The 14164-nt window shown below is 47.8% G+C and overlaps 1 long non-coding RNA gene across 1 annotated transcript in view; it reads right to left on the reverse strand.

The window, feature by feature from the left end:
• The window catches only part of LOC309341406, a 657545-nt gene that overhangs the window by 241857 nt on the left and 401524 nt on the right, over positions 1-14164 (reverse strand). The window contains exon 2 of the long non-coding RNA XR_014156308.1: positions 6027-6699. This is a non-coding gene — a long non-coding RNA (uncharacterized lncRNA). The remainder of the gene's footprint in view (positions 1-6026; positions 6700-14164) is intronic.

Genomic DNA, 14164 nt, shown 5'->3' on the forward strand with positions numbered 1-14164 from the left:
GGAATCTTTCTCCCAACATGGGGCTTGAACCCACAACCTTGAGATTAAGAATCCCATGCTGAGCTATCCCCTTTTATGAATAATGATGAATAACAATTTGTGTTCAATGCAGTCATATCTGGGGTTACAGCCGCTTCAGGTTGCGTTTTTTGGGGGTTATGCACCCGCCGAAATGCAGAAGTACTGGAACAGGTTACTTCCGGGTTTTGGTGGTCGCACATGCACAGAAGTGCTAAATCATGCTTTGTGAATGCGCAGCAGCACCGAATCGCAACCCGCGCATGCACAGATTCACCACTGCAGGTTGCAAACGCTGTGGGTTGCAAACGTGCATCCTGCACGGATCACGTTCGCAACCTGAGCATCCACTGTATTGTGCAACTCATCTTGGGACACCTAGGAGCCAACTCCTAGGGGCTGAGGTCCCTTTGGCCCCCTGAATAAAATATTTGCAGGCCTAGGCCCCCCACAAAGTTGGTGGGCATTGCCTCTTATTATACTACTTTTGATGAGCCGTGTATTTGCCGTCTCTGACCCTCTCAGGCATCAAACCAACCTTCCATCTGTACAGCAGTACCAGGAGATTATTCTGTTACTGTGCCATCATCATAGCAGCTTTTTAAAAATGTTTTCAGGAACAGACGAGATGAATTCAAGAGGAAGGGAAAAGACAGATGTACTGCTCTCAAGTTGGCCTGCTTATTCCACTCTGCCCTCTCCAGCCAAGGGCATCTCCTTGAAATATTACTCAGAGCTCTTACGTAACAGCGTTAAGTTTATAGGGCATCACCTCTCTAGTGCAGATTCTGCCATTGCTCCCGGTTGTGCTTCTGCCCACCAACTGGCGCCCAACCCTGGGCGAAGGGAAAGAAAGCTAACGGGGGGAGGGGGGAATTATGAGAAATTCTTGCACAGACAAACACCCATCTGGAGAGTTTAATTGCCATAACCGTATCAACATCTGCTATAGAGTTTTGTTTTGTTTCGTTTGGGGGGGGAAAGAAAGAGAGAAAAGAAATGGAAGCCTATCAGAACCTGACAATGTATCGCTTGCAATCTGGACAGATTCACCTTGTGGCCTAACATCGCAAATGGACCACACGTCTTCCTTGGCCTGGAAAACTCCTGTCAAGTATCTCTAGACAGCGCTCGCCATTAGACAGCATTCCTCCAGTCCCTGCATCTCTGTTCCAAGATCATTTTAATTTTAAGGGCAAATGAGAAGCCAAATAGCGGGCAAATCTGACACAGCTTACACCCTTTAGGAAGGAAGGAAGAATTGACCAGCTGCCCAGTTTAGACTCAGGACAGATAAAAGGAAATGGTTCTTTATAGGGCGTTGTTGTTGTTGTTGTTGTTGTTGTTGTTAGCCACTGATCTGACTAGGTTGCCCCAGTCACTCTGGGTGGTTCCCAACAAAATATTACAACACATCTAGTTTTTATTGGTTACGGTGATGAGTGGCATTGGCTTAGGCTTTGGTCCTACCAACTATTCGGCTTCAGCCTGTTTGCTTGAAGACTGGGAAGGGTTAACCACCAGTAGGGGGAGTCCTGCTGATGCACATCAACTAGGAACTCCCCCGGGGTCACCACTCGGGGGCGTGCCTTAGGCCCTCACCTCCATAGGTTTCGGACAGGGCCACGCCCCCCAGAATCCTTTACTACCCTTCACAATCTGGGGCAGGTGATGGCGCTTCCTCCCCCCTTCATCTACATAACAATACCCCTACCAATGCCTATCCGCCAATCCCAGGAAGTTGTGATGATTTGCTACGAGGTAGGCGAAAAAACCAAGTGGCTGGTGCCAATTTGCCAAGTGGAAAAATTCCTACCAGGCCCCTTAACAGCGACCAACCAAGGTCCATAGCAAGGTCTTAATAAAAACCTAAAGGGCAGGAGGGTGGGAAGCCAGAGGAGCTGCAGCGGCAAAAGAGGGAGATCCTTGGCTGCGCCAATGTTAAATAGCGCAAACCACGCCTCCCTCCCAGGCCAGCCGATTAGCTGGCTAGGGAGATGACATAGCCGAGGATTCCCTCAATGGTGCAGAGGCTGGGAGCCAGCCCCCCACACACACGTGGGGAGGGCATGAAGCCCGCAACCCCACCTCCTCTCGAGCTCGGAAGTGGCTTTGTTAAAATTTGTTTACTGCCCTATACCCGCAGGTCTCAGGGCAATTCACAACATGAAATCGCAATATAAAAACACAAAACGAATAACGAAAACAACCCAATAACCCACCCTCTTTCAACACATTTTAAAAGGGCATCAGATGCCAACCAAAGGCCTGGTTAAAGAGGAATGTTTTTGCCTGGTGCCTAAAGGTGTATAATGAAGGCGCCAGGTGAAATTCCCTGGGGACAGTGTTCCACAAATGGGGAGCCCCTGCAGAAAAGGCCCCGTTCTCATGTTGCCACCCTCCGGACCTCTCAAGGAGGAGGCACACGAAGAAGGCCCTCAGAAGATGATCTCAGGGTCAGGGGTGGTTCATATGGCTATGCTGTGCTTCCATGGCTGGATGCAGTAATGCTTCTGCATGTCACTTGGTGGAGGCTGCAGGAGAAGAGAATTGCTTTTGTGCTCATGTTATGCTGGTTGGTTTCCCATAGGCATCTGGTTGGCTACTGCAAAAATAGGATGCTGGGCTAGATGGACCATTGGCCAGATCCAGATTGGCCATTGCTATGTTCTCAGGAGCATATTATGCAGAGATGTAGGAACCAGAGGCATCACAAGGCGGGGCGGGGCAGGGCGGGGCGGGGCGGTGTGCCTCGGGTGCCATGTCTGGAGGGGAGACAAGAAGGTACCCCGCGGGGTGCTTGCCCAGGCGCAGTGGCACGAACAGCCATCGTGCTGCCGCATGTGGAGAATCCTCCAGTCGTGGCTGCAACTGCGAGCAGAGGATCCCACCGCTGTCCATACGGCGTTTGAGCGGCAGTGGCGGCGGCAAACTGCTACATACAGTGCATACGATACGATATGATACAATACGATAACCTTTGTTGTCATTGTCCTGTACAGAACAATTAAATTGAAAAATCTACATAAGACATTCAAAAACTAGCAAGCCTGCTATCCCAGCTATCCCAACCTGGTCAGCCCCCTAAAAACTCTGATACCCCATTTTTAAATACAATATACTCCCACAGAGACTCCTTACACTGTGCTGAAAACCAAAATCGCATTTAGATAGAAACTGTTTCTCAGGCGGCTAGTCCTAGTCTTTAGTCTTTTCTTCCAGAAGTCAGAAGGTGCACACTATCCTGCGCTATCTCTGCAGCTTTATTAAGGCACCTGGAAGCACAGATTTGATCCAAGGTGGGAAGAGTGCACCCAGTTATTCTCTCCGCAGTCGGTGTGTGCAGTGTCACACACATGCACTGTACGCAGTGACGTCGCACATGCTCTGTACATAGAGGTTTGCCGCCGCTGCTGCTCGAGCGCAGTACAGACTGCGGTGGGATGCCTCCATTGCCGCTACAGCCGCAAGTGGAGGATCCCTCTGCAGCCGCGAGCAGAGGATCCCGCCCCATCCGTACGGTGGACAGGGGGCGCCGGCGGCAAACCGCTATGTACAATGCATGTGTGGTGTCGCACGCATGTGCTGTATGTAGTGACGCCACACATGAAGAAGAAGAAGAATAGGAGTTTGGATTTGATATCCCACTTTATCACTACCCGAAGGAGTCTCAAAGCGGCTAACATTCTCCTTTCCCTTCCTCCCCCACAACAAACACTCTGTGAGGTGAGTGGGGCTGAGAGACTTCAGAGAAGTGTGACTAGCCCAAGGTCACTCAGCAGCTGCATGTGGAGGAGCGGGGAAGCGAACCCAGTTCCCTAGATTACGAGTCTACCGCTCTTAACCACTACACCACACTGGCTCTCACTCACATGCACCCTACGTAGCGACGCCACACATGCGGTGTACAACGTGTGCACAGCCGGTGGTTTGCCCCGCCCCAGGTGTTGGTTAGCCTTCGTTCGCCCCGATAGGAACATAGGAATCTGCCTTAGACTGAGTCAAATCGATGAGCCCTTTATCTCAATAGTGCATGCTCTCCCTTGACAGCCTGTAACTTGGACCTCCATTCCTCAAAGGGAGGAGCTGCCTGTGTGGGATTTGGTGGTGGCGGTAGGATGCGCCGACGAGCAACGAGAACCCATGAAACATGTGGCAACAAATTGATGACAACATCCAGCAAATGGAAATATGAACCCCGTGGCATACGGATAAAAGAAGCAGCATCTGCAGAATGTGTGCGGGAAATTGCAAATACAATCGCAGCAATTATGATTATAGCATTGTGGATGCTCTTGCATTTAATTACCATTTGTCATTCTTCTCCCGCGATGGGGATGGACAGAAATGGACCGCAAACTATGTTTCAAAAGACAAGCAATCTGCACTGTGAATAGGAGCCTCCTTTATGTGAGCACAATGGGCCCCCGTTTCCCAAACATGGCAACATCTCGAAAGCCATTTTGAAGACAAAAAGAATGTGATGTGGGGTGGAGAAAGAAATTAGCCAGTTTATTATTTCATCTAAGTACATGAAGAGCTTATTAAGAGCTATTATGAAGGTTGTTGGTTTTTTAAAAAAGTTCTTTTCTAAAATTACATTTAGATGGAAATGCTTTTCTTAGAGTTGACTTTGGGGAGAAAGAAAGAAGGTTGATCTTCCATTTTTGCCCATAACTTTGCAGCTGCCTTCGGACTATATATCTCTCATCATTCCATTGGCCATTTGCCATGATGGCTGCTGCTGGTCTGGAGTGCTAGGGGTTCCCCATGGCCGCTTGAGGCAAAAAAATATGGGTCACCTGTTTTCTGCAATATTCCTTGCAATGCAAGCTCAAACACTCCACCCTTGGAGAAAAGTCCTGCAGATGCAAACTTCAAAAGCTAAGGAGAAACTTTCGGGTTAGATGTCTCCTTGAGATGCTATTTTCAAGAAGACAAGAAGAGCCTGCTGGATTCGACCAAGGGCCCATCCTGCTCTCACAGTGGCCAACCAGATTATGATGATGGATATTTATTAAATTTATATACCACCCTTCCCAGGTGTGCAGCCTGGGAGTCATTTTGGACTCACAGCTGTCCATGGAGGCACAGGTCAATTCTGTGTCCAGGGCAGCTGTTTACCAGCTCCATCTGGTACACAGGCTGAGACCCTACCTGCCTGCGGACTGTCTTGCCAGAGTGGTGCATGCTCTAGTTATCTCCTGCTTGGAAGACTGCAATGCGCTCTATGTGGGGCTACCTTTGAAGGTGACCCGGAAACTACAACTAATCCAGAATGCGGCAGCTAGACTGGTGACTGGGAGTGGCCACTGAGACCGTATCACATTGGCTCCCAGTACGTTTCCGAGCCCAATTCAAAGTGTTGTTGTTGACCTTTAAAGCCCTAAACGGCCTCAGCCCAGTAGACCTGAAGGAGCGTCTCCATCCCCATCCTTCTGCCCGGACACTGAGGTCCAGCGCCGAGGGCCTTCTGGTGGTTCCCTCACTGCGAGAAGCAAAGCTACAGGGAACCAGGCAGAGGGCCTTCTCAGTAGTGGCGCCTTCCCTGTGGAACGCCCTCCCATCAGATGTCAAAGAGAACAACAACTACCTGACATTTAGAAGACATCTGAAGGCAGTCCTGTTCCAGGAAGTTTTTAATGTGTGAGATTTTAATGTATTTTTATTCTTTGTTGAAAGCCGCCCAGAGTGTCTGGGAAAACCCAGCCAGATGGGCGGGGTACAAATAATAAATTATTATAATATTATTATTTGAGCCCAAGAGCACTCTCCCCTTCTGTGGTTTTCAGCAGCTGGTATTCAGAAGCGCAACTCCCTCCAAATGTGGACGCAGAACAGAGCACATCATGGGTAGTTGCCATCGATAGCCCTTTTCACCAAGTGAATTTGTCCAGTTCTCTTTTAAAGCTAAGTTGGTGGCCATCTGTGGGTTCCATAGTTTGACTCTATGCCATATGAGGAATTACTTTCTGTCATCAAAAAAAAAAAAAAAAAAAAAAAAAAACCCCGAACATCATGGCCACTGGTCCCATCACCTCCTGGCAAACAGAAGTGGAAGAAATTGAGACAGTGAGAGATTTTACCTTCTTGGGCTCCATGATCACTGGAGATGGTGACAGCAGCCACGAAATTAAAAGACGCCTGCTTCTTGGGAGAAAAGCAATGACAAACCTAGACAGCATCCTAAAAAGCAGAGACATCACCTTGCCAACAAAGGTCCGTATAGTTTAAGCTATGGTTTTCCCAGTAGTGATGTATGAAAGTGAGAGCTGGACCATAAAGAAGGCTGATCGCCAAAGAATTTATGCTTTTGAATTATGGTGCTGGAGGAGACTCTTGAGAGTCCCATGGACTGCAAGAAGATCAAACCTATCCATTCTGAAGGAAATCAGCCCCGAGTGCTCACTGGAAGGACAGATCATGAAGCTGAGGCTCCAAGACTTTGGCCACCTCATGAGAAGAGAAGACTCCCTGGAAAAGACCCTGGTGTTGGGAAAGATGGAGGGCACAAGGAAAAGGGGATGACAGAGGACGAGATGGTTGGACAGTGTTCTCGAAGCTACCAGCATGAGTTTGACCAAGCTGCGGGAGGCAGTGGAAGACAGGAGTGCCTGGCGTGCTCTGGTCCATGGGGTCACGAAGAGTCGGACACGACTAAACGACTAAACAACAACAAATCTGTCCTGAATCTTCCAGCATTCGGCTTCGTTGGATGTCCACAAGTTCTAGTGTTGGGACACGGGGGAAATCTCAGAGCGGCTTGGCTGGTCAATGCTCCTACCTTGCCTGGAAGACACACCACAGGAGAGCTATTTACTTAAGCACAACATGGTGCTGTTTTCTTACTCCAGGCATTAATGCTTTCTGTAGCCCTCGCTTGTTCACCTCTGCTGTGATACGAAGCAAGACTAAGATAGCTATTTTGTTTGTAGTTAAAAGATGGGCGCTTCCTCAATTCCTCTGCCTTACTACATAGCTTTAATAATACATTATTTAAAAAAGAAGATGAAGAAACCACTTTTTCCAAGCTTAATCTTTTCAGGGTGCATTTTCCTGGCTCTTGTTGACAAAAGCTTTTTGTTTTAAAATTATCTATAATTGAAAGACCTGCTCCAGAGCCCTCTGACAGCAGCAAAGCAAAGCGAGGTCCTGCAACAAATCTTATCGCTTTGCCCCAAAGAGCGAGGGAAAGCTCGTTCCCAAGAGACGCCCTGCTCTTCCAGTCCTTTTTGCATTTCTGTATTTTAAAATGGAGGAGGAGGAATCCAAAGTTGTTTTAGCTGCATCTCCCAGTGCTCAATAATAAACCCAGGCGCCGTGTCCCTGCTTGCTACACCCAGCCGCAGATGGGAAGAGGATGATGAAAACTCAGCCTGGGAAGACTCTTTGAATCTGTATAATCAGATTATGCTAATTTCCTGAAATCCCCATTTCCAAAAGCTAACATTTATCATTAGCGTGTGTGCTTGCTAATTGTTTTACGGCCTGTCATGAGGGTGGAACGCACATTGGAAACCTTCTCTCTCTATGTCACACTCACTCACTCTCTCTCTCTCTCTCTCACACACACACATATCATATCAAGACTGCTTTTGTTGTGCTTGTTTTGTTTAAAGAGACAGCTGTCAGATGCGCCAGGAGACGATATTTCATGGGAGAAAGGTTTGCTTATAAAGATGTTGAGATCACTCCGTCGTCGTTACCAGCGATGGAGAAATCTGTCAATTTTGGTTTTTCTTGGTTTCTCGCTTTCCCAGATCGATAGGCAATACTATGTGAGGATTGCTAGGAGTGCATAGGCCTATTCTAGGCTGGTTCACCAGCTGTAGCCATTCCTGGACCAGGATAGCCTGGCCTCAGTTCTCCACACTCCGGTGATCTTCCACTTTGACTACTGTAATACACTCTACGTGGGGCTGCCCTTGGAGACGGTCCACAGACTGCCACTAGAGCAGAATGCAGCTGCTAGGTTGGTAAATGGAGCAGCTTGATGGGACCACTGGCCCTTGGAACTGGCTGCCAATGAGAAACCTGGCTAAATTCAAGGTGTTACTACTAGAATATAAAGCCTTTTAGGGTGCAGTAACAACTACCTTGCGCCCTACAATTGGAAGGTGAGGACTTATTGCACTGGGGCCTGCCTGGTTGGCCGTGACCCATGAGAGGGCTTTTTCAGCCCTGCTCAGAGTAGACACATTAAAATCAATGCATCTAAGTTGGTTGTGTTCATTCATTCCTGTGGCCCAACTCTGAGTAGGACTAGCATGGGAATGAAGTCCGTGACAGCTGTCCAAGCGTATCACATGCTAATGTGAGTCCTGTCCCCAAACGGTTTTTATATGGTTCTATCTCGACTCCCACCACCGCCAATTCAGCTTGGCTGCCAGCCCTGGATTGATCTCAGATGACATCATCCTCTGGTGCCAAGCCAAACAGAAGCCCTTGGTGAGGGGTGTGGAGAGGGAGCAGATGGCTGACAGTGGCAGATGGTGCATTGCCTTTATTATTTAAATAAATGTCAAGCTTCTCTTGCAAAAAGATGGGGGTCCACTTTCCCCCTGGCACATAGCCTGGGCTCCCACTCAAACAGCCTTCACACGTTACATTTCTTAAACGTGTATGCCTAAAAAGGACACAATTGGTTTTCTTTAGACATGGAGGAAGAGCATCTCCCTTCCATGTAGAATGTTCATCTTTGGCATCTCCAGGGTGTCAGTGGAGACAATCCTGATCATAGAATCATAGAATCATAGAATCATAGAATCATAGAATCATAGAGTTGGAAGAGACCACAAGGGCCATCGAGTCCAACCCCCTGCCAAGCAGGAAACACCATCAGAGCACTCCTGACATATGGTTGTCAAGCCTCTGCTTAAAGACCTCCAAAGAAGGAGACTCCACCACACTCCTTGGCAGCAAATTCCACTGTCGAACAGCTCTTACTGTCAGGAAGTTCTTCCTAATGTTTAGGTGGAATCTTCTTTCTTGTAATTTGGAACCATTGATCCGTGTCCACTTCTCTGGAGCAGCAGAAAACAACCTTTCTCCCTCCTCTATGTGACATCCTTTTATATATTTGAACATGGCTATCATATCACCCCTTAACCTCCTCTTCTCCAGGCTAAACATGCCCAGCTCCCTTAGCCGTTCCTCATAAGGCATCGTTTCCAGGCCTTTGACCATTTTGGTTGACAATACTGATAGAGGACCATCTAGTCTGGCCCCCATGCATTGCAGGAATCTCAAGTAGAAGGTTCATGACAGATAGCCAACCAACCTCTGCTTAAAAAAAAATCTCCAAGGAAGGAGAGTTTACCACCTCCCAAGGGAGACCACTCCACTGACAAACTGCTCTTACTGTCAGAAGGTTCTTCCTGACGTTGAGTTGGAACTCCTGTGTTGTAATTTGAATCCATTGGTTTGAGTTGTACTCTCCAAAGCAGAAGAAAACGAGCTTGTTCTATCTTCCGTGTGACAGCCCTCGAGATATTTGAAGATTGCTATCATATCTCCTCTCAGTTTCCTCTTATCTGGGCTAAACATCTTTAACTCCCTCAACTGTTCCTCATAAGGCTTGGTTTCCAGACCCTTGATCATCTTGGTCTCCCTCCTCTGTACACGTTCCAGCTGGTCAATATCCTTCTTAAATTATGGTGCCCAGAACTGGACACAGTTTTTCCACTGAGATGGACCAATATTTTCCACTTTAATATATATTTTTTATCATGTCAGATTGTTTAGCGGGTTGATGATAAGCAGAAATGAATACTCAGTATGTTTTTATTTATTTATTTATTTATTTATTTATTTATTTATTTATTGAATACTCAGTATGGTTAATTAAACACGATCCCCACTTTTGTTGCTGCCAGTCAGTTTAAGCAAATCTGAGACCATGTTTCTGTGTGTTCGTGCAATAAAAAGGCCCTCAAGGATATGTCCCATGCTGATACACATTTAAAGAGGATGCAAAAGGTAAAGGTAAAGAACCCTTGAATTGTTAAGTCCAGTCATAGGTGACTATGGGGTTGTGGTGCTCATCTCACTTTCAGGCCGAGGGAGCCGGCGTTTGTCCACAGACAGTTTTCCAGGTCATGTGGCCAGCATGACTAAACCGCTTCTGGCTCAATGGGACACCGTGACGGAAACCAAAGCACACGGAAATGCCATTTACCTTCCCGCCGCAGCGGTACCTATTTATCTACTTGCACTGGTGTGCTTTCGAACTGCTAGGTTGGCAGGAGCTGGGACAGAGCAATTAGAGCTCACTACCGTCGAGTGGATTTGAACCGCTGACCTTCTGAACGGCAAGCCCAAGAGGCTCAGTGGTTTAGACTACAGCACCACCCGCCTCCAAAAAAGGCTGAAACTGATTGTTGAGTGCACCTAGTGCCACACCTCTTTCGCCTCTGTGGAATGTGTGGAATGATCCTACAGGTGACACTTCACTGGGGACCATTTTACATTGACCAACGATCCCACATCCTGGTTTCGCTAGTGGGGCACAAAGGAACAACCCTTTCCAGCTTTTGCTCCACAACTGCTGGGATAGAAGAAGCTGCCTTACTCCAGGTCAGACCATTTGTTCATCCAACCCAGTGTTGTCTACTCTGAATGTAAGCAGTTCTCTTTCTCCAGACCCTGTGGGGAGGAATTGTGGCAGACCGTGTGGCCACCCACTCCCCTCCGGGGGCAGGGGATCCCGGTCACATCATCGACCAGCTGGCCAATCCGGTGGATGGTGGGGGCGTGGCCGGGAACATTTAAAGTTAGGCATTGTTTGACCTTATGATGGGGAGGGGAGCTGTGGCCTGTTGGAATCTCCGCTCGGCCAAGCCGATAAGGCCTCATCTTCCTCCGAGCCGAGCCTTTGAAATCGCCTCTGATGTGTTTAATGACCTGCGCCTTTGATAAGGCCTCAAGCACATTCTATCCAGCGGAGTTTCCAGCAAGCATGCGGAAGTGATGAGATTTATGGCTACATTGTAAAGAGTTTTATTTCTAAACTACACAGAGCAGAAAAGACATCCTCTCTCTATGAATGCAGAGAGCAACTGAACAAAGGAACAAAGGAAACCGGAAACCACTAACGTCATATCCTGTCTCCCCTCCCGTGAGACTTCCGAGAGTCTGGACTGTCTCTGGAATGTAAACAGAGTCCTGTGACTCCACGCAGCTGCTCAGTGATAAGAACAGAAACTAACAGGGCCATCACCTGCCCCTCCAAGCTTAAGGGTATTCCGTTAAAGGAATCCGGGGGTGTGGACCTTGTCTGAAGCCTGGGGTGGGGCTAGGGCCATGCCACGAGCCCGACAGGAACATCTGGGGGAGCCCAACTTGGTCTGCATCAACGGGGCTCCCCCTTCTGGTGGTTTACCCTTGTGCGATGGGGAGGAGTCAGATATAGTCGGGTCCATTCAATAAAAAGTAGAGACATCACCTTGCCAACAAAGGTCTGTATAGTAAAAGCTATGGTTTTCCCAGTAGTGATGTATGGAAGTGAGAGCTGGACCATCAAGAAGGCTGATCGCCGAAGAATTGATGTTTTTGAATTATGGTGCTGGAGGAGACTCTTGAGAGTCCCATGGACTGCAAGAAGAGCAAACCTATCCATTCTGAAGGAAATCAGCCCTGAGTGCTCAGTGGAAGGACAGATCCTGAAGCTGAGGCTCCAATACTTTGGCCACCTCATGAGAAGAGACGACTCCCTGGAAAAGGCCCTGATGTTGGGAAAGATGGCGGGCACAAGGAGAAGGGGACGACAGAGGACGAGATGGTTGGACAGTGTTCTCGAAGCTACCAGAATGAGTTTGAACAAACTGCGGGAGGCAGTGGAAGACAGAAGTGCCTGGCATGCTCTGGTCCATGGGGTCACGAAGAGTCGGACAGGACTAAACGACTAAACAGCAACAACAACATTCAATGCCTAAGCCAATACTGCTCACATTCTGTAATCGATAAAGTTGTGGCCAAAATTTGCCCAATAACATTAACCTAATATCTGTGTTTTGGTGTGTTTTATTCCTTACGAGGGGGTGGCGGTGGGGTCTAGACATGCAACTCTACATTGCAGCTAAGGATACATGCTAAGGAAGCATCATGCAATTTGCTTCTCCCATTCACCTCTTGTTTTGAGTGCCATGCTGAATACTGTGGAAATCCCCTGCACACAAGCCAAACTGGGGCACTGCCAGTAGAAAAGGCTTTATCCCAAAGGAAAATCAACACATGCTTTGAAAGCTGTCATTCGGAAAGGCTTGCCTTGTACCTGAAGAACCATATGGTCAGCCCACGGAGCCAAACCATTTAAACAGATGGGCCTAGTTTGTATCCGATTTCTAATTACCGTAATCTCAATGACTCCAGGTGGAGGTGGCTTTTTCCTTCATATATATATATATATATATATATATATATATATATATATATATATTATTATTATTAGTTGGGGGTGAGTGGGACATGATTTGTCCCAGATGGTAGTAAATATCAGTTTCTTGAGTTGCTTAAGCATGATGGACTGTAGCACAAAAGGTTAGTTTAAAATTTTCAGGAACAGATTGTGAAGCCTGCTGACATTCCTAACCTGTTCTGTGACCCCCCTAAAAATAGGGAAGGGGTGATATTACCACACCGACCCTCCCCTCTTTTTTTTTTACGATGGCAAACTACCCTATTTTTCACTCCATAAGGCGCACCGGACCATAAGGCACACCTAGTTTTTAGGTGGGGAAATCAAGGGGAAAAAAATCTTATCCCCCCCCCCAGCTCCCAGAACCTCTTGGGCTGCCAGGGGAAGCCCAGGTCCCCCCCCCCCCGCCAGCCCCAAAGAGCAAAGAAGCTGAGACAGCAAGCGGGATGGATCCCGCTCGCTGTCTTGGCTTCCTTTTTAGCCGCAGGGCCTGAGCTTCCCCCGACCTCAGCCCCCAAAACAGGTCGGGGAGCGGCGGCAAGGTTCCGCCCCCCTCCGCCCCAGGGACCACACATTTGCTCCATAAAACGCCCCTTAGTTTTTAAGAGGAAAAAAGTCTGTCTTATGGAGCGAAAAATACGGTATTTTAATAGGATGATTCAAGTGTGGCCACTTTGGGGCTGGCACCATTTAGTTTTTCCCATGAATAGATGGCTAGATCTCTCTATATCTTCCCATGTCAAATTCATATGTGGTTATTCATAAATCTGCCCTGGCCCATTTCTGCATTAATCCGTGCTTTTTCAAAGTGTGTTTTTACATAGTTTTAAATGAATACGCAAATGCATATTTTTACACAAGACACCTATTTTCCCCTCAGTGTATTTCTAAACACATTTCATCCTAATATATGCAATTTCTGACACATTTTTGAACTAGATTGCAAAACTCGAAGTGTGAAACCCAAAGCGTCATTACATTTTGATCTTGTATTTATGTCACTTATTTATTATTACAACTCTGTCCCGTCTTTCTGCTAAGGAACTCAATGTGACATACACAGTTTTCTAGCCCCCTCCCCCATTTTATCCTTACAACCTCCCAGCAAGGTAGATTAGGCTGAGATGTGAGGACGCTCTAAAGCAGGGGTCAGCAAACTTTTTCAGCCGGGGGCCGGTCCACTGTGACTCAGACCTTGTGGGGGGCTGGACTATATTTTGAAAAGGAAAAAAAAAAATGAACGAATTCCTATGCCCAACAAATAACTCAGAGATGCATTTTAAATAAAAGCACACATTCTACTCATATAAAAACACGCTAATTCCCGGACTATCTGTGGGCTGGATTTATAAGGCGATTGGGCCAGATCCAGCCCCCGGGGGCTTAGTTTGCCTACCCACGGTCTAAAGGTCCCCCCATGAACTTCATGGGAGACTGGGGACCTGAACCCAGAATTCACAGGACTTAATCCAGCTCTCTACCTTCTACATCGGACGCAGGTGGCGCTGTGGGTTAAACCACAGAGCCTAGGGCTTGCCGATCGGAAGGTCGGCTGTTCGAATCCCCGTGACGGGGTGAGCTCCCATTGCTCGGTCCCTGCTCCTGCCAACCTAGCAGTTCGAAAGCACCTCAAAGTGCAAGTAGATAAATAGGTACCGCTCTGGCGGGAAGGTAAACCGCGTTTCTGTGCGCTGCTCTGGTTCGCCAGAAGTGGCTTAGTCATGCTGGCCA

The sequence above is a fragment of the Podarcis erhardii genome (assembly GCF_964252035.2).
Source record: "Podarcis erhardii genome assembly, chromosome: 4".
Taxonomy (NCBI): Eukaryota; Metazoa; Chordata; class Lepidosauria; order Squamata; family Lacertidae; genus Podarcis; species Podarcis erhardii.